This window comes from Clarias gariepinus, chromosome 7 (genome assembly GCF_024256425.1).
Source record: "Clarias gariepinus isolate MV-2021 ecotype Netherlands chromosome 7, CGAR_prim_01v2, whole genome shotgun sequence".
Lineage (NCBI taxonomy): Eukaryota > Metazoa > Chordata > Actinopteri > Siluriformes > Clariidae > Clarias > Clarias gariepinus.
The window spans coordinates 19197035-19220605 of NC_071106.1; positions in this window are offsets into that span (position 1 = coordinate 19197035).

Consider the following 23571-nt stretch of genomic DNA (forward strand, 5'->3'; position numbering starts at 1 on the left):
TTATTGCAAAGTATTTTATAGTTACTGTACAATTGAAATATTAAATGAACTCCTGAAAACTATAAGAACATGTCATAAATGTCAATTTTGTTACTCTTAGTCAACTAAGTTACCTTTGCAGAGTAACATAGGTGACTGGTAACCTAGTTGACATTTTTGCTGTTTTTAGGGATAAAATCAAAATGGTTGCCTAGCACCAGACACCACATGGCATTTTACAGAGAGGTTCTTCTAAATATTATATGTACAACTGAGTAAAATTGAAATTCAAAGTTATTTATGAATTCATTGTAGTAACATTGTTGACATATGATAAGTACACATTTGCCCCAAGCACTACTTTAGGTGAAATAACTGAAAATGTGGAGGGAGAACATACCTTGGAGTCTTGCTAGTTTTCTCTTCAGGAGGAAATGACATCATGTGGAGCAGGTCATATGATTTGGAAAACACACTCTTCCTTGAGGGGTGTATTTGCTATGGGTAACTTAGATGACAGCGACTTCTCGGACACATATTCAATTTGTCAATTTCTATTGAAAATGTGACATATTGCCCAAAAAGACACATTGTTCAAAATTACCTCAACTTAATGTAAATAATATAATTAAAACTGTTTTTGAATAAGTTTTTAAAATGTTTTTTAGGTAATGAGATTGTGGTTGCAATTCATTTCGGACGGTTATTTAGTTGACATTTTAGGGATATCTAGTAAATTTTTATTAATAAATGATTATTTCCATAATAATTAACTATGGAATTTGTAAAGACAAGATCATGAAGAACACTGGAGACTTTTAAAATTTTATTTTAATAAGCATGTTTGCGAGATAAATCTCATGGACATGAAATCTCCCTCAATTATATATTGACCCATGCCCTGAGGACAGGACAGGTCTACATTTCCTGTTCTGTAAAGAACGAAGGAAAGCATTTTGGTCTTGTACAATGTGCAAAAAGCTTATGTATGTGACCATGCCCTGTTTATAGCCTATGAAAGTCTCCATCATTCAGTAACTATCTTGCAAATATTCCTAAAAAGGTACACTATCTGATTTAAACACATCATTTAAATAGAAGTTTGTTGAATTTTATATACTGGATGTAAAAATGAGCAAATATCCAGAAAGGTTAAGCTCAAGTATTGCTACTATAATATATTGCTTTAATTTTGTCTATAAAAATTGTAAATAGTTACATTTTAAATTTCATGAAATTAATATCATATTTATCAATCAATATGTTTTTTTAATTATGTTAACTTACAAATAATACCTCAACAGTCTTTCATATTTTTTTTTTCATTAGAGATGTAGAATTTGACAAACAATGTGTCCCTTTCATGAATTATTCAATCACTCACCATATCCTAATCAGGGTTTTGGTGAATATAGAGTCAATCCTGGAAGCACGGCGTGTGAGACAGGACGACATCCTGTATGGGGCACCCACATGCACGCACATTCATAGACCAATTAATTTTAAGCAGCTTTTTCGTCTAAACTTTCAATTAGTATAGGAATATGGTCAAGGCTGGTGTGGTGTGATTGGTCCAGTTATCGGGTTTTTATTTCTCTTTTGTCAAAGCAAACTTATGCACAAAACTTATTTACAAAGCACTGACTCCAAAAACTACTTCAATAAATGTTGTGATTTCAGTGACTATATGTTTTTTAAATTGAGATTTATTAATTGAAACCACATTTTAAATGTCCACATGAAAGTGTTAATAGCTGCTACCAAATAAATTATAATATATCAGAACAAGCACCCATAATTTAAATTACAGCCAGAAATATTGTCAGAACTGCTCACTTACACACTGACTCACTTATCATCTATACTACTTTGTCCTGTATACAGTGTCACTGAGGGCCTGAAGCTTATCCCAAGGGACTTAAGGCACAAGACATTTTCATCGCAGGTCTGAACTGCTGAACTGCAAATTAGCTTTGAAAATTGAACTGCGCTATGATTTTTTAAAACTTTTTTTTAATTCATACATTTTAATATTACACTTAATGAAGTGTTTATTGAATAGTCAAACATTTATATTTATTGTGTTTGATATAAATGTAAGCCTACTGTACTTGAGTTACACATTGAGTTGTAGCATTCCTTAAAGCCTTGTGGTTAGGGGTAAAGTAAGCTACAGAGAAAGGAAGAAGTGCAAAATAAGAATAGCCTGCCCTCCAATTCCCTCCCTCTCCACCTGTCTGCACTTTGCTCACCAGCATATGGAGATGTTTGAACTAGCAGGTGTCAGCTCCATAACTGCAGGGAGCCAAATCTGTTACTAATGTAGTCCATGTCGTGAGTGGCCTGTCTGAAACATAAACCAGTTCACTGCCTGCAAAGGTATGCTTGGAAAGAAGACTTGTTTACATCTATTTATTTTTAGCCATTAAATCTAATGTGTTAATTTCTTCATTCAATTCTACTGTATATGAATGAAGTCATTTAAGTGCTCCTCAGAAAGACCATTAGGGGGCATTGCATACAAATTTACAGCCTCCAGTATTTTTTTTTTTTTGGAAACCTAACAACACAGTACATGAGCAAGAAATGTGGTGTATTAAACATGCATGCTATTTAAATTTTTTTTTTTATTATTAAAGGCCTAAGTTTCAAGTCAAGGCTGATATAATACTTGCGTCAGATTTTGTGCTATCCACCGTGTCTGCTCTTGGATTCAACTTCCTCCATTTGCTTCCTTGGATGCATCAAGGAGCTTTCAGTAAGGACGCATGGGATCAACAGACAAAAGGTTGGTCATCCCATGTCATTATCCAAGGCAGCATACAAAAAGAGGACAAAATTAAGAAAATAGTTTATTTAGACTATTAAAAAAATCATTGCAGATGGAACTCATTGATGTAAACCAGATCTTAAAGAGTCTTACAGAAAAGTATGGCAATGCCCATTAGGGTTCTTTTATAGGATTCTTTGACTAAACCCATCCAGATGTGTACACTGGTAATCACACCACATAAGCTGGACTAGAGGCCACAAGTAGGGGGACTTACCCACCTACAGACAGTCTCTGACAATTCACACTGGATGTCTAGTCAATATTTGAAGTGGAAAGGTAGGTTGAATAAAGAGTTAAATCTTGATAAAAGTGTTAAATGAGGGGACATAATTAACAGGAAAAAAACATCAGCATTCATGTTTTTATGAGCTTTTTACCAGGAACGTTCTCTTGCTTATTATAGTTTTATATCTGAATCTCATTTATAGTAAATACCTAAATGTCAGCACTCCATTATTTTCTTTCTCGTTAAACTTAGCTTGTTATCTGAACATGTGCAATATCCTACGTAATTGCGGTGGTGGCTTGTCCATAGGCGCAGATCCGGCAGAGCCCTGCCATATTTATACAACAAATGTTAATCTTCTCATAGACCTCATTTACTACCCTGTGCACTTTAAATTCTAGTGCAGAAGAAACTATTAAAACAATGTGATTTTTTTATTTTTTTCGAAAAAGAAACAATAAAAACAATAAAAAGAAATGTAACTGCATGCTCATAGAATTATTAGTACGCGTAGAAATAATAAAAAGGAAACTCCAGCAAGCACTAAAAGAGGTTTATTGAATCAGCAATCACTCTGCCTCATATGTTCTGAGAAGAGAAGCAGCGAATAGGCCAGTTTATGTTGTTACCTTACACCTGCATTAAATACTGTTTAATTAAAAAATATATATATTTTGGGAAGTCATTAATATGTCTACGCGTCCATAGTTTTAATCCCTTCCCTGCTTAGAAATTATGTGACAGCTAGATAGCTAGATAACCAGTTAGGCTGTTATTATGTTATTGGATTGCAATCATCACCAAATGGTAATCATAATAACTGCACCAGTTTTTCTTTTTTAGAAAAAGTAATCAAGCTCTATTCAAACTAATCCAGCTCTAAAGGTTTACTCTAAAAAAGCACTAGATAGTACACCCTAAAAAATGCTGGGTTAAAAACAACCCAATCTGGGTTGTTTTTAACCCAGCTGCTGGGTAACTATTGGACTAACTAAATGCTGGGTTAATTTAACCCAGCAAAATGGGTTATTTTTTTAACCCAGCAAAATGGGTTATTTTTTAACCCAGCAAAATGGGTTAAATATTCAACCCAAATGCTGGGTCATATTTAACTATAATGCTGGGTTAATTCTACCACATAAATTGGTTAAATGTTCTACCCAGATGTTGGTTCATTTTAACTGGAATGTTGAGTTAATTCTACCTCACAAATAGGTTATTATTATTTTCATGTTTTACAGTGAATCTGTAAAAAAAAAAAAAAAAAAAACTACTCACATCTATTAAACAGTTAAATTACTTTGATATTCTGGTTTATTACAAAAAAACTTAAAAGTTTTGCAAACCATACATATATGCAATAAACAACATCCTATTAAATGTTCATAGAAAAAACTTTTATTTTTCAAAAGCACAAGAACAGATAATTAACAGCGACATCATTACTATACTATTACTCATAAGGACAGAATGGAGTAATAACACAAATAGGCTGAGGCAGCTTCTACAGAGCAGGATCTCTTTGTGACATTAGATATCTTTTCTGCAGAACAAAACTATCCAGCCCTGGTCCCGTTTTAACATACAAACACTGTCTATGACTTTTCAAGTAGGCCTTGCTATTTCATAGCAACATTACAAAAAGTCCTATACAGGTGCACACTACTTTAAATAGTTAATGTCAAAAATATAAAATGCCTTGAAGCACACATCAACCGCCCCAAGTAGTGTGCATTGCTCCAGAGCCTGTCCCACCAGAATGACGAATGCCTGAGAGCAGCGCTGGTCATCATCTCCCAACATCAGGATGTACAGTAGGGGTACGGCCTTGACACTTCAGCCTGCTGGAGGTATTCCACCATGTTGGTGCCAACCTGAAAGAAATGAAAGAAAGTTAAAAATTTGTTGAATAACAAAGATTAAACTGAATAAGACTATCAATTTAATTAGTAATAGGATTTATACTAAATAAAAAATGACAAAGCTAGGGTATACAGTAGGTAACATGAAACAAAAACATGGAGACAGCTACTACCAAAAATAAAATAAGCAAAATAAGCATGGCTTTTGGGATAGACTAGTTGGTCTTGTGGTCTGCGTTGATTTTAAGCTAATTACCAAGGAGATGCATTGTCATAGCTGGGGTCATACTGGCACATTATAAATCACCCAAATACAGTATTAATACTTCCATCTAGTAGTTATCTGTACAGCTGACTGATAGTTAATTTAGCCTGAGTCACAAGCAACTTTGGTTAAAGAGGGCTACCTGGTTAGCTTACATGCAGCAGTCATATTTGCATACTTGCCAAAGGGGGAAAGGTGTAAAATATTGTTATAACTCGGGAGAAACGCGGGCGACTTTTGACCGCGGAGTAAATTACTAGCTAGTGAAAAACGGGAGGGTGTATTAGCAGGTGTGTATATTTGTGAGAGAGTCAGTGTTTTGTAACACCCCAGCATTTTATTTTCTCAAACAGTGAGATTAATAAAGTTCTAATGTTAATGTGGTTGCTAACGCTAGCAACCTAACTAAATGCTAGCGTCATGCTAATACTACAGTTAACAGTTTCCTCACCCTGCAAACATTCTACAGAGAAAGATAAAAAGCTCAGACATTTTATCCGTAGCTATTGTCAGCTAAATTATCTTACCTCAGACCAGCCTGAAAGTGTAAGTGTAACCTTAACACGGTAACAGTAATAAATCTCACATAGAGTAATATTTTTTCAGTCATATGTGACTTAGGTGTGTGAACATGTGTATACAGACCTTGTATTTAACGTCATTTTCCCTTAAATGAACCGTCATCAGCGGTGTGGGAGCTGAAGAGAGACACGAAGCTCTGACTGACAGCCGCTGAAGGGAGGGGCCAATCAAACTTCAACCCAGCAGCTGGGTTACACAAAAACTACCCAACTCTCTGTAAATAACCCAGAAAAATGACCCAACAGAGGCAACCCAGCGCTTGGGTAGAAAAAACAACCCAGCGTTTTTTAGAGTGTATAAAATAGAATGTGTGTAAAGTCTCTGTTATAAATGCCATTCTGCGCAACTTTTATCACTCCTGCATGACAGAGAAACCTTGTTGCAAGTGAACCCATGTAATGATCTACTTTCTCATCTCATCATGCCCTACAATCACTTAAGATTATCACTTTGTATATTTAGGTCACATTAATCCACTGTCACCAACTTGTATGTGGTAGTAGTCTCAATGTAGTTATCTAAGCTGTTCTGTGGAAAAAGAGAAAGTTGCTGATGGACTTAGGTGAGTTCACTGGGTTTAAGTCTTAGTGGCCTCAAGATCTAGCAGGGGTTTTGAATGACCTGCATGAGATGAGGGTAATACTCTGATAACACTAACCTGGCCAACTGCCTCCACTTCCAGTGTCATGCTCTCCACTCCCCAGATCCAAGCCCCACTAAGGGATTAGCTTGAATGTGCATGCATGTGTGCCAGAGCGGTCAAGGGGATGCAACCGGAGCTCTCCATGGAGGCAGGGGGAGCCCACGCTGCCACTGTGAGGTCAGAGAGCAGTCAGTGCAGTGCCTGAGCTTCATGTCTACAGCTGCCACTTTTCAAAAGAGGGCCAGTGCCTACAAATGGTGCATAAATACAATTCTATCATATATTGTGTATGAATTTGTGCTACATGTGGAGGGCTTGACACACAACATGGCGAAGGGGACGCAAGTGCCACAGATATCAATCTCTGTCCCTATGGAGCCCCCAGTTGCCTTCTTCCTGTCATCACAGGGGCCCGGGTGGTGCCGGACTGCATTTTCTCACAGTCAGAGCTCTCTTCAAGCTAGCTGAGAAGCTTCAGCAGCTGAGGCTCAGCTACTGCTGCCTCTGCTGTGGGCTCTGGATCATTTGAAGGTACTTTATTGTTGAGGAATGCAGAGCAGGGGCGTGGGGATGGAGGGGCCTCACGAAAGGGAGAAAAAAAAAAGGAGGAGAAGGGGAGGGGAGTGGAGACAGGAGATGCAGTGAGCCCGCAGGATTGACCTTTGGCCAGTAAAGTCAGGAAGTTATGACTCAATTTTCACTGAGAAAGGATGAGGGACAAGCAAACAGAGAATGGAGAGAAACATATAGATGCCAAGATACAAAAGGAAAGAATTCATGAAAGAGAGTGAAGGAGGAATGGGTAGGAGATTAAAAACTCATGGAAAACAGAGCACTTTGGAAAGCCTACTACTGAGTGTCCACAACTGCTTCAATACTTTGGCATGGAAAAATAGTCTTGTAGAAGCTTGTTGAGTTCTGTTCACCACCAAAAAAGATTTTAATATGTGGGCTACCATGAAATGTAACAGCTTCATTTTTCCATACTTGCACTTTCTGGATAAACTTGAAAGATGTTGCTTCACAGCGGTTATGAAAGAGACCTTAGTGATCAGTAATTCAAATAACCATAGCAACTATGTACTGTAACTGTTGCTATCAGGATGTTACTCCTTGATGGTGGGAAGATAGATCCCCGTGCTTCAAGGAACAGGAAAAGTGTGTGTGCAGAATCACTGGAGCCCTGCCTCAACTTTTCCTGTTCATTCTACTTGCCAACATGTAGAAGGCACGTGCAGGTTATGCACACATTTGATATGACACTAATGAGCACGTATACAATAAGGTATGCTTAGTTATGCACGTCCACATCTCATGGAATACAAATTTCCCTTTGCCAACTCTGGCTTAAATATTTTTTATTTATGCCTTTGCATATGTGCTCCAGACGTGTATATGTCATTTAGATACATATTTTATAAGAAAATGAGGTGCTGTTCACGTATGAAGTGTGTAGAAAGCATGTTAAACATTTCGATGTATGTCTAACTCTTTAAACACTCTTGATTGTACAGATGCTCTTTTTTGGCAGTGCTATTTCATTTTTCATGCCTTTTCCAAATGCCTGTGTTCAGTTAGACTAGGAAGGTGCTCTACGCCAGCACTGTTCAAACAGAGGCATGAGAGGGGAAGAAGGCTGAGCCTGGGTTTGCAATGAGGCCCGGTGGATTGAGGAAGTTCGAACACAGTAAGTCCCTTCATGTGGACTAAAATTTTCACAGCAAATGAATCACCTAATTCTCCTCAGACTGTGATTATAACATCAAAAGAGATGATTAATAAGAGAGTCAAAGCATCATTGTAGTGGTCACAGGATGCCAGCACGTTCTGTGAAGCGGCGGGTGTCTGTCGTCAATGACTCTCTGAGGCCTGGAGCTTTACTGTCATTCTCAATGAACGAGGAGAAGCTGCAGAGACACCAGTCTTTAGTTCAAAGACAATGCAGGAATAGCCTCACATGAAAACAAGCTGTGTTAGATGCTTTATTTATTTTAAAAAATATATATGTTAAATATTGTATACAAGGGCATGGATATGCACACAATCCACAGAATGTCAGAAGTGCGGCTGTACATGAGCTCTATGCTCTAATAACGCAACTCAGGATACAACAAACTATTACATAGTGCAAACTAGAAAAGGAGGAGAACACTAATGAAAGTGGAGCATATTCCCTAAAAAGATGAGCGTGGTCACATTCCGGTGGTGTGGCCCTCGGCACAGTAACCACAGCAAAAAGGCCTGTTGATTTAGACAGGGGAGGGAATGGAGTGAGAGTCCTTATATTTCAGTTCTGGAATGACTCTGATCACGGCATGCGGTTTCAATGCATGGTTTTCAACTGCTGTTGATATGAGTGAGCGAGAGAGAGAGAGAGAGAGAGAGAGGATGTCCCTTTTCAGCCCATGTAGTGGTGCTTTGTCACAGCTGAAACTTTTAAGCTAATTGACCACCCATATGCAGCATTCCGGCTCCTCCAGGCTCGTCTCAGGGGAGCAGTGAGGGGAGAAAGGGGAGAGGGAGTGGTTCTCAGGCTGCCTTTCTGGCACTGTTATTATTACATGCTCAGGCCTGCTTTTCCCAAAGGTTTATATGACCCAGACCAGTTCACCTTTGCTGGCACTTTATGTTAGACAGGCTGTTAGTGTCAGGGCTGTATGGTAAATAGCACTAATATATATAAATCCCATACATATCCACTATGCATCTTTATTTTCTCTCTTTCTTTCAACATCCTTATCTATCCTTTTTCCATCTTATAGAAATCTTAATTAAAAGTCAAGGTTTTGTGTGACTGGCTTTTGAATCATAGACAGTGCACGTCATGGATAAGAGATGTGCTGAAAGATTTTTGGAGGGGAAGACTATTAATTCTCATTTTGTTGAACTATAAAAGTGGTCTGAGGGGGACTATAAGACATATTTTACCTTGACGATTTAAGTTGAAAAAAGGGACATTTTAGCAAGTGTCAAATGTCAGAAGGCAAACAGATGTCATTTGTTATGGTAGGTTTCCTTAGTTTGAATGAATGATCGCTATAAAGAAATACACTTACAGCCCTACACTTTAACGTCAGGATAAAGAAATAATAAAACCCAAACAATCCTGTAAGGTCAGAAGGGACTATGTAGAATAACATAATTACCACAATGTATCTAAAAAAACAACAACATGACAAAAACAACTTCCATAGTGTTATAATTCTTTTAACTGCTCCCATTAGGTGGACCATCCGAGGCACATGTGTACAGGTTTTTCACTTAATACACTTCCTGACTGAAACTAGGACTGTGGTCTCAAACTTAGGCTTGTCTCATGGCAGGTGGAAGTCTACGACTGAGCCACTAATACCCTGACTTCCATAGTGTTATTTAATAATTAAAGCCTAATTAACGTAGAACGTTTTGAATGCATATAGAATGTTACAATAATGTTCTCAGTTTACTGGCCAAAACAGTTGGCTTCACAACCGCATTAGAACATACTGTTCTTCATACCATTTCTGGTTTTAAATAACATTATAAAAAACATTTGTAGTAATGTTCTGACAAATATAAATATTATAGGAATGTAGTACAAATCTTACATCAAAAAAGTTCTCAGAGCACTCAGAATACTTGACAGAATGTTCTTGTAACAGTTCCATGAGCCATAACATTGAGAAAATGTTCCGCTAACCTAAAATTGACATAGGTGCCAACTTTTGAGCCTAAAATTTTAGTTAGATGAATGCAATTAGTAAATTTAAACTGCTTTAGAGCTGGAGGGCAAGTAGCAACACAGAAAAGGGGCCAGGGTTCTATCATTTAATCAAATCAAATGTTTCCTAAGAGAAGGGTGGACCATTCCATACATTCCACATACATAGACTGCTGGACAGGTACCTCACTCCCTTTTCCCCTATTCCTTCTCTTACCCCCTCTCTGAATCCCCCGTATTCATTAAATCTCCTTGAACCATGACTTCTTTCTCCTATCTAATCATACCCCCCCCCCCCACACACACACACACCACCATCACCACCCACCATCACCACCAAATCACCCACCCACACATACACAATAAAACCCTGGCTGACTTTTAACATTTTTCTACATTCCAGCTCTGAGACAAGAGTATATCAATGAAAACTTCAGCCACATCATAAAATTGTGAAAATCTAAATCTTGTGCTGACTTTAGCACTAGTGGGACAAATAAGTAGTGGACACAGTAACATCAATTCTATACTGCAGAGTGATTTTTAAATGAATGGATCTTCTTGGTGATGAATGTTGATGGTACATTTACAAGTATGCATCACCACTATTAAGCCGTAACCAAGCCACACACACACACATCCGCACACACACATACACACACAAGCAATGTGGGTCATCTCAGGATGACTTCAACAGTATGGGGAGGGGAGCATGACTATGCAGCCTGAGGCTGGAGGTTTGTCTTGGGTGTAGAGGGAATGTGTGAACACAGTGACAAAACCTTACATTTACAGGCACTTCCACACCGAGGTCTAGCACCCACAACCCAAGTGCAAGCTACAGCTTTGTGTGAACACTGCAGCCTCACAGGAGCAGCCTTTGATCGGCCTAATGCACCGTCAGCCCCTGATCTGCAGGAACATTGCACATCTTGTCTGATATTCTGTGTGTACAAACTGAGAAATTCCAGCAGTGTAAAGACCTGACCATGAAAAGTGATAACCTGGAAAAAGATCCACAGGGTTCGACTATGTTCGCTGGAGTTGCTGGCCTGTGGGGTGCCGTGAGTCTGATCTGAGTTCCGTGTCAATTTCTCCCCCCTGCACATTTCTTCAGGACGAGGCTTGGTTTGGAGTCTGTAGGAATCTAGGCCAGATTATTACATTACTGCCTTGCCTGCAGAGGTGGGGAGCTGATTTAAAGCTGACCTTTAGTGGGCCCAGGACAGGGCGCTCTCCATCTCTCGCCAAAGCTGCTGCCAAGGCTTCAGGGACTGTTTGTCATCCACCGGCCTGCTGACTACATCAAATCAGGCCATGACATGGAAACTTAAGGCTTGGCAAAAACAAAACAAGCTGGGGCACAAGCTGTGGGTTTCTGTGAAAAGGAAAAAGAGAATATCACATTATAGATCAGCAATAGGTCAATCACAGAACCAGTGGATGTTACATTTGATTTGGTGCCAGCCACAAGTTTGGTGAAACACACTATGGTCTTTCTAAAAAATTTATAAGCGCACTTTCAAGGTGAGCTCTGTGTTTTCTACCAGTATGGAAAAGCTCATTTATGTCTGCAGCCCATTAAAAAAGCTCAGTGGCTGATGTCATTCCACTGTTTCCTGTCATTTCTTTTCCTAGGCTTAGTGCCACCAAATACTGCTCTCTTGAATCACGTTAAAGTTAAATGAAGGCACTGAGTCTTTTTCAATTCATTCTTTGTGCTTATCAAACACCAGTTCATTCACGTTCTTTCACTGGTTTGACTTGAACAGAGTCAGCTGACCACAGATAAGAAACTTGTTCGTGTTTATGTCAACTGTGTGTTAAACATAGTTCATCGGATATTGCACAAAGGTTGTACCAGCCCTGGATCTGTTAGGACTCATAGGTTTGTTTGCCTTGATGGAATATAGTTGTCTACTTGAGCACTAGAAAATCAGTCAAACTTATATCTCTGCCTCAACAAACAAGGTCATTTGTGTGTTTCGGGACCTTCAGGGCTTGCTTGATTTGTTCTCATTTTTGTTCGTCCAAGCTACATTGTTGCATTTACTGGAAGAATGTTTTGTGGTCCTCTCTATTTGGCCACAATGCCTGATGTCTCTTTTAAACAATGCCTTTTTTCGATGGCTCTTTGTGTCTTCTTGCTTTCTAACTGACCACATGCCCTTTAGAGTTTTGCTGTGGTTGTAAGTCAGAACAGTGGTGCAAAGTCATGAAAATTCTTTTATACTGTCTCTCTCTCTCTCTCTCTCTCTTTTTTGCCGACATAGACTGCCAGAAAAGATGGCTCCAGATTTTAAAAGAATGCTTTCAAGATCTTTAACAACTCCTGTGTATGTGTTTGACATGCTGTTATCAGCCAGATCACAATCACATAAGTCAAGGAGTAGAGCTTCCAGTTCTGGCATGCCTGGGTGTGCACAGGCTTCAAGGAGAAAAAGCAGATTATTTACACACACACACACGCACACACGCACAGTTACCTTCACAAGCTCGAAGCACAGGAAAAGAGGGATGCAAGAAGGTTACAGCCTTTTTTTCGGTGACCTGATCTAATTTTTCAGTAAGTGCCTTCTGTTGTGGTACTTCTGTGCATGTTAGAAATTATTCTTAGAAGTGTGACATGTATCTGCACGACACCGAGAGGAAAGAATTTGTGCGGCCCTACAGTGAGGATGTTCATTATATTCAGGGGGTTTATCCTATTGGCTAGTTCCTCTATGAGCATATGTCATATAGGTGTTACAGTAAAGGTGTCTGTGCAGTTCCACTTTGTATAAAACCAGAGAGCTCTGGAAAACATCCATGGGCACCGATGCCCTCCATACAAGACATGCCAGAGGAAGTGTTGCAAACGGACTGTGTTGCTAGGTGACAGGGAGTGGGCAGAATTGTGGGTAATGAGTGAGTTGCTAATGGTGGTGTGGGGGTGGTGGTGGTGGGAATTTGGTTGGCAGTTTGTAAAAAGCCATGTGCTCAGTGTTCCAGTACCTGATGAAAATGGACAGGCTGGCCTGGGACTGCCACCTGCTCACGGCAATCAGCAGCAGCACTCGGTCCAGCCACTGAAACAGCACACAGGTCCAATTAGGATCCCCGTACGCCCCTCTACAGCTCCATCCGGCCATTACTAATAATCATGCTAGGGTGATAGTGCTGGCTCTCGTCTCCCTAGAGCAAGTGCTTGTGTCAGAGGCTGGCTGCTGTGGAGCTGCTTAAAGGGTCTGGCCACTGGGTGGGTAATCAGCTTAAATACCATTCTATTTCCTGCCCTGTGCACACCCCTGTAAAGGGATTGTATTCTTTAAGCTGTATTTCCAATTTCCATGGACTTTCAATATGTCTGTCATGTTGTCACCTACACTTAAAGCTTAGGGCCCTGAACCCCCCACCCCTTTAAGAGATTAGATCGCTGCTGGGTTTTGGACAGGAACTCGTTTTTATCTGGTTCATTGAAAATTTGCCACCTACTTATCATCAGCTTTTGAAATGAATGCAAATAATTACCCAAAGGGTCTCAATCCATGAAACCTAATGCACATGAAAATAACAAACAAAACTGCTAACATTTGATAGGGTGAAGGTCATTATCAGCAGAAAAAAAGAATACCCACAGTGTTTTTTCAATTCCATAACCCAGGAGGCAGTAGAGTTCAACATGTCAAACCTGAGGAGTGTAAAAAAAAGCTGCGCTTGACATTGTGAAATGAGCTCATTACAAGTCCAGGATTAAGTAATTGGTGTGTTCCAGCAGAGCGCATTGAAGGTGGAGGAATTTCCTCCTTGTTCTGAGGTGTTGTTTTTGGAGGCAGGTAGTAGCTGTCACATGAAATATCCCTTTTTCCTCTTGCCTACTACTCCAGTCCTGCTCCAGGTCCTGGGACTGGCTTCAGGTTTAGTCGCTGTCAGTTTTGTATCCAAGGATTCTGTTGATCTTACATAAAATTATGACTGCATAAAAGTCTGACATACTACCTCATGTTTTTGCAGTTTCACTCAGTACTAGGTAATAACAAATAATCATTGTTGTCTCGGTCTTATTACTTTAGTAAATTATTATGAATATATTTTAGAATCTTTAAAGTATTAAGGATGCTGACTTAAAGTATGCTGCTTTTCTAATCAAAATAAGAACTGTCTCAGAGGCAGTCATTAAGAGGTTCTGCCTCGGGTCTGTGTGCATGGAGTTTGCATGTTTTCCCCGTGCTTGGTGGGTTTCTTTCAGATATTCCAGTTTCCTCTCACAGTCCAAAGACTTGCAGATCAGGCTAACTGGCGGCCCCGAATTGCCTGTAGTGTGTAAATGAATGCATAGGTGTGTGTGTGTGTGTGTGTGTGTGTGTGTGCGTGCATGTGCCCTGCGTTGGATTGGCACCCCGTCCAGGTTGTACCCTGCCTCGTGCCCAAAGCTTCCTGGGATAGGCTCCAGACCCTGTACACTGGGTAGGCAGTATTGAAAATATTGAGTATTGACTGTAATAATTTAAAAGCTTGCCTGTTTTCAATTCACACTTTTATAGACATCCTTGATTAAGCAGGTTTTAATTAATAAATTTTTTGGGGTGTTTTTTTTTTTTTTTAACACCTTGCATTAGTACCAGAAATACTCATGTTTTAATAACCAAGGCATAAAAAAAGCACTCGCAACTTTTTAAAAGGTCAATATGACCAGTAGATGGCGATCATTGCAAAATAGGTTTTGGTCTTAGGTTTCATGAGCCAACTGATTTACTGCCAGGTAATGCTGGAGTATTTATTTAAGCAAGACATTGGCAGACACAGGGCAAAGACCAGCAAATAGTGTAAAAAACACAGGGAACATGCAAACAGACTTGTGAGTGACTTTTAGCACTGCTGTGGCCTGTAGGCGTACATACTTTTTAAAATGCAATGTGCACCCGTTGCATTTTACACCGTGCACTGTGTCATGGGATAAATTTATTGTATATTGTACTATAATCCTGGAACCGTCATTGGTTGTAATGTCTGACCTTTAATCTATTCTGAGCATGCAAGAAGATGTCTTTTTTTTTTTTTAACTCAGCAGCAAACTCATGTTTACACTTATGTTCACTTGTTAGCACTCTGAGCTTTGGTATATGAACTTGTAATGTGGTTGCGTTAATATGCTCATAATGATCCTTGTGTTATTTCATTGTGTGCTTTCTTAGAAATGACTGATGGAACTCAAGTGCACTGGATTGTCTCACGAATGTCCTGAATGTTTGCAATTGTTTTCAGCTGAGACTTACGCTGTTTATGACTTGTGATGAGTGCTCTCTGCAGTGACTGGTTGGGGACAAAGGCACGCACTGGCTGCTTGAGTTACACTTTCAACACAGTTCATGTACAGAGCTTAACACATTGCCCAGGTTGTTTTTCCAAGTATTGGGACAAGATGATGGATGAAGAAACATAGAGCTGTTGAGGTTTTGCTTATCTGGAACAATACTGAATGGACATGATCACATTTTAACATTCAGCCATTCAATTCATCAGCAGATTAGGTTAAGGAATCATTTATGAACTAGACATTGTTCTTAACTCATTAAACAGTAACAAGACTTCACTGCAATACTATATATAGCATGGTCTTAGTCGACCTTTTTTCGACTGATGCTCTGATACGTTTGATGCTGTTTCAGTGAGAGCCAGACATATTATTTTTAGGTGAATCAGTAGGTATTCTGTCCAAATCAGTATAGTGTGGAAAGGTATAAACAGAGAAAACAAGAAAGAAAGGGAGAGAATGAAAGTGCATTGGCAGGGTCTCTACAACCAGGTTAAATTGCCAGATAGTCTCTCTCTCTCTCTCTCTCTCTCTCTCTCTCTCTCTCTCTCTCTCTCTCTCTCTCTCTCTCTCTCTCACACACACACACACACACACACACACACACACACACACACACACACACACACACACACACACACACACACACACACACACACACACACACACACACACACACACACACACACACACACACACACACACACACACACACACACACACACACACACACACACACAGGCACCTCAATATTCTTCTGTCTCTCACTCCGTGGGGCCGCTCTCAGTCTGGATGAAATTTCAGCAGGGTATGAGGGAATGGTTCACAGAGTTTAGCACCTTTTTTAACATAGGCAAAATAAATGACTTCTTCTAATGGTCTAATTGGTGGTGGTTTGATGATCAGGTATCATGGCCTTCAGGCCTGAAGCACCTCCTTGTTTTTCCTGCCACTTGCTGAAAGAACCCGTCTGAGATCTTTACCTGCTTTATTTAAAACCTTTTAATACTTGTTGGTATGACGATGATTCTGCTTGCTGATAATTGCACTCCGCATAAGACACATAGTCAGCCTAGTTAGATACATAACAGTTCAATTAAAGTTGCTAAGCACATTTTTCGTATTCATGGAAAAGACTGAAAACTATGGACTATGTTGGAGTTGTTTGAATGGATTTTCCAAAAGGAAATTTACCTATGCTCGATAAAGCAGGTCTGGTTGTCTGAGTGTGTGAGACACAAACGAAAAAGGTAATAACATTAACCATCTGGTCTTCTGCTACTCTCCAACTCAAGTTAAATAAAAGTTCACAGAGCAAGGTTGGGACAGAGTGAGTCCTGTCCTAATGGTCCTCTTATTAGTGTATGTCTCAGATACCATTTTTGACCACTGGGTGTAAGTAATAAGTATAATGGAGCACTGAGCACACAGCTTCCTGAAAGGTGACAACAGACCAGCGCATTACCAGTTAAAGCATTTTTAAAATCAGTCCTCACTCAATAATTCAACAAATAATTCATATTTTATAATAAGGATTTGAAAATTGACACTGGTTGAATGGCTGATATATACAGTATATATGTTTGGGGTCTGCACCAACTGACCCTATGGACTAGCCACCACTGCTAGCATGTTCTTCCCATGTCTGCTTGGCTTTCTTTTGGATTCCAAAAACATGCTGCTAGACAGATGACTTTAAACTGAATGTGTTTCCAAATTGCATGGTGCAAATTGCATGGTGTGATTGAATGGCATTGCATCAGGGTTTATTCCCACTTCATTCTTTGTTTTAGTATAGAAAACACACTTGTTGAAGATTAATAATTTTTTGAAGATTACTACCTAAAAAATAAATCATCTATACCGCTTTGACCTGTGTAGAAGGTCGTGGGGGTTCTGGAGCCTATTCCAGGAAACTTAGGGCATGAGGCAGGATGGGGTGCCAGTCCATTGCAGGGCACACACACATACACACAATCACATACTATGGGCCATTTGGGAATGCCAGTTAGCTTAATCTGTATGTCTCTGGACTGTGGGAAGAAACCCGGATCACCTGGAGGAAACCCATGAAGCATGGGGACAACATGCAAACTCCATGCACACAGACTGGAGGTGCAAGGCGACAGTGCTAACCATGCTGATAGAAATAAAAATCAATAGTTTTATAGAGAATATTCTAACAATGTTTTATCTCATGCTGGGGAGAAATTGAGGAGGGCTCCATAGTATCGTAAAATAAAATCGGATCATTAGTTATTTTATATTTAATTACTTAAGCCATTTAGACAGTTAGCAATGTGACCTTGCACCTCCTGGGTTAGGGGTTTGATTTCTGCACCTGCACCAGATAAATTTATTCAATAATCTCTCTGAGTTGCTCCCATTATCTGTTTCTCAGTTCAAATGAGAGACTTATCTTCTTGTATAAACATGATATTCCATTTGCAAGAGAGAAAAAAAAAATGTTATTCACGAGGCTTTTGGGTTAGAGTACCCTCTCACAGGGAAACAAAATGCATGTTCTGTTTGTTGGGGGGAAAGGCAAGGCAGTTCACAATAATGCAGGTTTTGTTTAAGCATAGTCAAAACAAATTTTGAAAGTTTTACGTTCAATTAAACAGTACTAAAGTAAATCATAGTCTAATTTATCTTCAGGAGAGGAAAAAATATTAAGACTTCAACCCAGATATGTGTTGGGGTCTTGAGATGACATGCCAGCTGCTGAACAAATCTTTTGATTTATACAGGGTGTTTTTTTCTTCCTCTCCCTGTTCAGGAAGAAGACATGGTTTTCATGCCAGTCCTTTAAATCTATGCCAGAGAGGGTGTAGGGCATAGCCTGCTTGTAAATCAATGTTAGTAAGCTGAATTAATGAGTAATGAATCAAGCCTGTCCTTTGCCTGCTGATAACCTGGGCCTGCTGACTCAGCCAGTGGTTATACCTTCTTTAAAATGAGGATTTTTTTGTTTTACAAGCCAGAGTGCGAAGCTCTTAGCCTGAGCAGTTTACATGTGTTAACAGTTACTGACATTTAATCTAAAGGTGGCTGTGCAGATGTCATAAACTGTCACGTTTGTGCTTTATTATGGCTGCAAAGACCTACCCCGCTCCCCATTTGGCTTGTTTTTCACCTCCTTTTCAGCGTTAAATGCTTACAAATGTGCATAGTGTTTACAATCTGTACCCCATTTACCTCTCTAGGCCTCAATGAAAGCTATTTATAACACTCTGGCGTTCAGAGAGTCATCCGCTTGTTGTGAATGAGGCATGGCAGCTTTGACAAGGTTAGCATGATTACAGTTCCAAAGGGGAGGGCGATTGAAGGCCGGGGTCACTGCTGTAGCAAAAATAGTTGATGCTGTAAAAAATTGATGCATTAGACTTAAAATCATGTGCGAAAAAACGTTTGCACACACGCATGTACAAATAATCTCACACAATCCAGCATAAAAAGTTGACACTCTTAAGATTAAAAAACAAACAAACAAACAAACAAAAAAAAAAAAACACAATATATTTTCATATCGCATATCCTTTTATTGCTAGTCGCTGGGTTATTAGCATGCAACTGTAGTAGCTACCTGCTAAAGGCAATTCAACATTTTAAAGTTAGCCAGAGATGTCAGACAGGTGCTGCTAATTACAGAAGGACTGTAAAAAAAGCATAATGTCAGTAAACATATTGTAATCTTTTGTATATTGTAAACTTTCTTATGCCTTAATACCCATCTTGTAGACAGCATCATTGAGTGAATCAGCATCATTGAGTGGTGTTTTGTAGGAAGTTAATCTATTAGGTAATAGGAAGAGCAGAGCTGCATGACATTGAGGCAACTTGTAATAAAAAAATGCCCTAATGGTTAAAAAAGAAACGTATCAGGAAGCAAACATTTTGTTGAAATATTGTAGATGCAGTGGTGTTATTAATAGCAGTAGGATCAAATTCATAAAGAATACTATTTGTATGAAGCTTACACAGTGGGTCCTCTGGGGTATACAGATCCACCCTCCCTTGTTTTTCTTCACACCATTTATCCTGTCTAGGATTGTAGAGGGCCTGGAGTTTATGCTAGAGAGCTCAGGGCCCAACCACGTTATACCATGGATAGGGTGCCAACCCACCACGGGGCGAAAGCACACACACACTCACCCAATCATACACTAGGGGATATTTGAAAACACAAATCAACCTACTATGCATGTCTTTGGACTGTGGGAGGAAATCGGAGTACCTGGAAGAACCCCACCATGGGAAGAATATGCAAACTTCACAAGCACAGACCCAAAGCAAAATAAAAAACCCCCAGGGCAACAGTGGCCACCACTAAGCCACCTGGGATACAAATTAATTGTTTGCCATAGTTCCTCTTCTGTCTACATACACATCACTGCTCATGTGATAAAGTTACATTCAGAAAAATTCCTGATGGATGAAGAAAAAAACATTGTTCGTTGTTGAAAACAGTCTAATTTTTATACACAACATAACGCAGTAGTGAGAGCCTGATATGAGAACATGTATTTCCTTTATCCTTTTCTTTTTCACTGCCATCCTTTTGTTTTGCTGGGGCCATGTGGTGGTTCCCACGATGTGCGGAGAAGTGCCGTAGCTTTGGATTGCTCCGTTCTCTCTCTCTCTCTCTCTCTCTCTCTCTCACACACATACACACACACCCACACACCCACACAAGCACACACACACAGTTCCATTGTACTGCCCCTGGCCTCTCTTTGAACCTGGGTGGCTGTAAACAAGGCTAAGTGCTCTCCATCAGCGGCTGGTCTGCTGAAGGACAATGCTGTGACAGGAAGAGGATCTCCTCTGGGCCCCCAGTACTCTCAGACCCTGCAGACAGGAGGCCTGGAGGATGTGGGGGTGCTCAAAGGCTGTGACACTCAATTACTGCTCAATTACCATCTCCTCCCAGCCAAGAAAGCAACAAATGTACACACACAATAGTCTATCAGAGAAGCAAGGCCTCTTTTAAGTCTTAACATGGAGCGACCAAGACTCAAGCTGTCTCTGTTCCTTGCTGTATCTTGTCCAAGGGTTTAATTTCCACAGCGTTAGCCAACCCCAGACACCTAACCAATCTTCCAGGCCTTTTTTTTAATATAAGAAGGGCAGAATTTCCAAAGCCGGGCCAGCTTTCAGCTAGGCATCTCTCAGGAACAACAGTGTCACTGTGCGGTCAAGATAAGCTGCATTTGGCCAGGGGAGAAGAAGGCGGATAATGTACAAATGAATGCCAGAGTGGTACTTTTTCTGAGTCTGATTCAGGAAAAAAAAATCCATAGTCATCCACACACTACTGTTACTAAATCTTTATCTCGAAATTTCCCACGCTACAGTGTAGACCATTGTGGGTGGAAAAACACCTAAACCTATTGTACCCATCCTCCACATCACAGACCTTTTACAGCTTCTTTGCCTGCACTGTGCTTTCTCTGGGTGCATTCTACTTAATGTCCCAGCCATAGTTCAAAAACTGGGGTTAGTGTTTACTGTCTAAGAAACTTTGATTGGAATCAGAATGAAAGCTTGTCTACATCTGACATCCGTGCATGTGGTGGAGATTGTAAAATTTGTTCCTTTAACCAGTGGTTCTCTTGCACTGTTAGACTTAAGCACGCACATGCACACACACACACACACACACACACACACACACACACACACACACACACACACACACACACACACACACACACACACACGCACACACGCACACACACGCACACACACACACACACACGAGAACACTATGGCAGTCAGGTTTACATTTTACCTAATTCCACTTTAAAAAACTGGAGGTACAGGACATCAGTGGGCACCTGGGATACAAATCGATTGTGTGCCATAGTTTTTCTTCTGTCTATATTCAGATGTCTTAATTTATCTGTTTAATTGCATTTATATAAAATATGTTCTAAATGTGATGTTATAATTTTTTTCTTGTGTCCTCACATTACTCTCTAGAACAAATATTGCATCCATAGCATAGTGTTGCATAGCATTCTGGACAAATTCCAAGCTAATGTTCTCAGATATTTCTGACTGCACCTTGACAGCGGGTAATCCCAAAACTAAAATATTAAAAGCATATTTCTTTTAATATATTATTTATTTTTTGAGGCAGCCCCATGGCCCCTGGTTCCATCCTGAGGTTACTCTTCAGGAGGAGTTCCTCTATTCTCACCATGTCAAATTATAAGATGGAGTCATCAGAACTTTAAATCTGTAAAAAAAAAAAAAAAGTCTTAGAAGACAAAAAGATTGATTAAGTACTATGCCTATAATACAATGGGTGCAATAATAATCTGTTCTCAGGGTATCTGCTGTTCCTGAGCTAAATTTAAGCTGGTACTGAAACACTTTTAAAGCCAAAAGGCCAGTGCTATGTCCAGTCAGAACGCAGAATGTCTTTTTACTCAGCAAGCACTGTACTCATTTTCCACTCGGTCATTTTTCTAATTGCTGAGCCAAGCACAGCCGGCCTCCCCCTGCTCATTAGCTCCTGCACAACTCTCTGCTCTGCTCTTAACTTAATAATGTGGCCCAATTAACAGCAGCCCTGGCCCTGCTCCATGTCTGCATTTGAAAGGGAAGAGAAGGTGAAGGTACCTGTACAACCTTGTGGGAGATTGCTGAAGGGTGGACAATTACTCTGCCAGTAAAGTTTCACTAATGGATACCACTTCTTTTTTATTGCATATTCTATTGCACTAAAAACTACAAACACAAAACACTGAGAACTCAAAACCCTTGTACATTAAGTGGAGCTACAAATATGTCATGTTTGGAGAGCAACTGAGATCGGCTTACACACACACACACACACACACACACACACACACACACACACACACACACACACACAGAATTCCTAAACATTTACCAATTTTTTGCTTCAGTACGCAAACATTTATTATACATAAGAAACTTTTATTAGATGGTCTATTTACTTTCTTTCAAATAAAAACACGAATAAAAAATAAACTTGGTAATAACAACAAGGTTATACACTTGCTCAATTTGAAACATTTTTTTAATTCTATGTTGAACTATGTTGTATTGTGTCATTATTTATTATCAATAACTTATTTAATTACTGTCTCTACATGTTCCTGCCAATTAGAATTGAACAAACAGTAAATGTACACAATACAAATGTACAAATTAGTGCTAATGTTCTACTTTTTCCCCTCATTAACCCAACACAAAAAACACAGAGCTGTACCCAACTACCAGTCAAACTTGTGTCATGTTTTGGAGGCTAATTTTGGTAACCTTCGCTATGAGGTGTGGCAGGAGCACCACAGCAAGGTGCTTTAAGCTCATGACAATACTTTTGCAAATCAAATACAAGCAAATGTACAAGAGGGGTAAGGAAACCCTGTGCTTCCACTACCAGCATGCTACATTCTCCATTAAACAAGATCTCTTCTAACATACATCATGTTCTCATCAACTTAAAAGACTACAGGTCTTCTAAATTATATAAATTCAGACAACATACTGAAGGAAAAACCTAAATAAATGAGGGGAAAAACAATTAATGCAGTTGCAGATGTGAGTGCTGCATGATACAATTAGGCAACACTCTACCATGCTCTGTGGTATATATGAAAATGTATTAAAATGCTGAGCGAGCTCAGCATGATCTTGATTTATGGATCAAATCATGGCAAAACGAAAACATCTAGTGACTCTGCAAGATGGTTCAATAATGGCGTGTTCATATATAGATGGCAGGAGGAAAAGACAGGAAATAGGAATGGAAGGTGTGCTTGAATGTGGACATTCAATAACTATGATGATTATGTATGTATGGAGAAAACAGGGAGTCAGGCAATTGAGATGGGGGCGTATGCAGGTAAAACCCTTTTTTTTTGTAAACCAGATGCAAATAAATTCAATTTGTAAAGCAAGCTTGAGGCTAACTTGAAAAGACATGTGATGAACAAACAGGCATGACAAGGCAAGACTAGATTCAGAAACCAGGGGACAAACAAAGATAAAAAAACAGATAAACAATCATAAACAATAAGGCTTGGTATGTCTGGAGATCAGGCTAGACTGAGTAATACTTCATACTGACTCAGTGTCAATGCTTTATATATATCCAGTATACATATAGTGTTTGTGACTGGGTCTTCCTTAGTGTAACAGTCAGTAGTCT